This window comes from Egretta garzetta, unplaced genomic scaffold (assembly GCF_000687185.1).
Source record: "Egretta garzetta isolate BGI_Z169 unplaced genomic scaffold, ASM68718v1 scaffold94, whole genome shotgun sequence".
Taxonomy (NCBI): domain Eukaryota; kingdom Metazoa; phylum Chordata; class Aves; order Pelecaniformes; family Ardeidae; genus Egretta; species Egretta garzetta.
In genome coordinates, this window is record NW_009259683.1 from 6418053 (window position 1) to 6421525 (window position 3473).

The following is a 3473-nucleotide window of genomic DNA, read 5'->3' on the forward strand; positions in this document are numbered from 1 at the left end:
ACCCTAGTGATGGGAGGCAGGAGTGCAGGAGTAATGTCTCTGGGGTGCCAGCAGAAAGTAAGGCTGAAACCCAAGATACTGGGGCCTTTTAGCCTGGGTGCTATGGGCTGTGCTGGTCCCTCTGAGGTCCTGGGTTTTGCCGCCTGCAAGTCGTGGCACCATCCCCCCCTCCCCCGAATCCTCACCCGTTCATGAGGAAGGACTTCAGTTCTTTATCTTCTACCTCAAAGCTCTTTTTTCCCCCTCCCTATATCCCATTCTATTGATTTTAGTCCCAGTCTTGCTCCATTTAACCCAGTGTTAGAGGTCCAGACCTTAAATATTTATTCAGTTAATGTAGCCAAATGCAGCCAATAGCAATTAAAGGCCTGACCTCTAACACCCTGCTGAAGCAACCGGCCAAAGTTAGAGGCTCATCATCACATGAGAAATCTGAGGTAATTAGACCCCCTTCAGCCCCTGCTTCCCTCCCCCCAACCCCCTGCCCCAAATACTCTGTAAAATAATACCGTGGCACTAAATTAGACCTCATTACCTATTGAGTCACTCGATCCAGACCTCCCTTACATAGTAATGAGTACTGATTTATTGTGATCATTATTTGGGCATTACAGGTCACTAAATAACATGCTCTGCCCACACATGTCTTCTGAGCTAATAAATATCCTTATAGGAAATATTTTTGAGTGAACTAGCCTTCAGGTTGGTTCAGTAACTTAAGTCACATTCATTTTCTTAATGCATGTAGTGCTTTGATAGGAAAGCCGCAGGGATGGAGGCAGAAAAGGAGGCACAGAAAAATCCCCAAACACAGCTTTTCTCAAGCTGGGGTTTCTGGATGGAAACTGGGGAAGTGGTGCAGAGCGAGGTCAGTGGGGAAGATCAGAAACAACCTTAGAAAATGTGTATTTAAAATCAACCAGCCCCCCTAGGGCTTGATCCGAAGCTCAGTAAAGTAATGGAAAGATTCCCACTGAGATTAATACACCTTGGACCACATCCAGGTGTGCTTGCAAGTATAAATGTATGTGCATCACTTGTGCACACACACACCTAAACTACTATAGATTTCCTAAAAACTTCAGAGTAAATTAAAATAATTCAAAACTTCACTCCAGGAACCAAGCCACATTGGTGTTTCTGGAATTTTACACCCTCTCCCTTGCTACAGTAGCTATTGTACAGAACTGGGGAAGATTCAAATTTGGCAGAGCTGAAATGATATTGTTTGTTGTATTTATCTAGGTAAAATCTTCAAAGGACCCATCAATTTCAGTTAAAAGGTGAACAAAGCAAATCCATGGATATTTCTGAAATATGCGGGTATATATTTTCAAAAGAGAAAATGCAAGATTAAAAAAGGAGAAAAAAAGCAAAAAAGAAGATTCATGATTCAAGAAAGATAAAGAAGAAAGGGATTAAAACCCCACTTTGCTAGCCATCACACAAAATGTTTTATTGGCTTACTCCTAGCAAATCCTATAATACATTTTCATTATTTATAGAAATAATTCTGGATTAGTTTGCCATAAAGAAATTGGGCTGGACTGTTTTAAAAATTACAGAAATTAGATGAAATCAGGCTCTTTGAATTATCCATGAGCATTGGGTTAATATAATCAATACTTCAGCCATTACAGGTTGACGTTACATCTCGAGACAATTTTCTAACTTAATAAGATTAGAAATAATAAACTGGTATTATTTCTTTGCGAATTGGGGCCTCTGACCTAGTAATTTAATGGCTTCATTATTACAGCCATGGAATGTAGAAAGACCCAGCACGCTCCCTATTATCACAATTGTGCTTTGTCCAAATTATGTGACTTTTAAAATAGTGAAATAAGAACTTAGTAAACAATTTCAAAGGTCTGTGGTGGACATTTTTCACTAGGCTCGGTATGATATGCCAGATCATGCTTGTGATTTTATTTTCGGTCCATTGCACTGTAATAGTATAGCGTGTATGCTTTCACATTTAAAAAAGAATGGAAAAAGCTTCCTTTACATATTTTTGGAAAGACAATACTGGCGAAGCTTTCAGTGCTTTGCGCTCCCGCTGTTTTTTGGTGGCTGCTACTCAGACGTGTTTACTTTGCAATAGGGAAGGAAAAATAGCCTTGGTCATAGAAATAGGGGTCCAAGTCTGGCTTTTCTACTCTTCACCTCACGTGGTTGAACGTGAGCCCTGTGGAGGTCAGGGCGGAGAATTCTTCTCGTGCCAGGACACCCAGGATTTCACTCTTCCATCAGTTTCTGATCCAGAGAGTGGGGACTTTGTAGGAAATTTCCTTTCTCCCGCTATGTGACTGTTTTGTCTATTCACGTAGCAGGTCCAGAACGCAGATTTCCATTTGCTACGTGCAGCTCCGAGCACCAGAGATTACTGATCCCAGCGAATGCCTTGCCGGGATGCAAATAATAGCTGTGGCAAACCTCATGCAGTGAGGCATGGGGCAAATAACACCAATAATTCAGCAGTTTGATAGGAAACGTGTAGGACACCCATACATACAGTGGTGTGCCCAAGGGAAATAACACCCCAGTGGGCACAAAGAATAACCCAAACCAGGGACCGGGATGCTCACAGGTGCTGAAGCTGGTTTTTAGGATGCAGGACATATGGCAGGGCATAACTCTTCCTCAGCAAGAAGACTCAGAAGATGAAATGCTTATCTTTCCTTTCCTTTTCTCCTCCCTGTGCAAGACACACTTCAATCCTACCTGCTAGAAAATAGTTCTGCTTTAGCGTACAGCTGCAGTGCAGAGATGCAGGAAAACAGCATTTATTTTGCTCCTTATCTTCTCTCTGCACCATTTCTAACTCACAGCATTCTAGAAAAATAGAAGGGCTTATTCAGAAGGATGCTAATTCTGTTATCTCTACCTATATGTGAGCCCTGTGTGGTCATTTCCAAATCTCTGGGCTAAGCTTATTCACATACACACATCTGTTATAGCAAATGCTTTCTGTAAGCTTTAAAGGAAACATAATCCAGGATGATAAAACATCAAGGAAAACAGAAGACTCAACCAAGCAATCACCCCTCTGAACTTCTGCTTGAGAGATGTCTGCGGTCAGATGCATTTCTGTGCCTCTGCATCCGTCTTAATTGGCAGGTTTGCAAGAGCAAGGGAGCGAGAACAAGGACGCACGGAATACTGTGCTTTCGTCACTGCTTAAGAATGAGGGAAACATCTCTGAATTCCTCTTTGGAGGTGAATGGAGTTATGACAGTTACCCGTCCTTCAGAATTAAGGCTGTAGCTTTTTAATATTTTGTAGTGGAATAATGTAATTTGGGCTTAATTTTAACCCTAGCAGCACTAGTCACACACCAACATACACGTGCTAATGGATCCACCCTGCTCCCAGACCTAATTCCCTAATGCCACAAGGGGGAAAAATGAGACCTTGTGGGGTTTGCTCAGGGACACCCGGGACTGCAGCCATCAGGAGAGCGGAGGAATGCA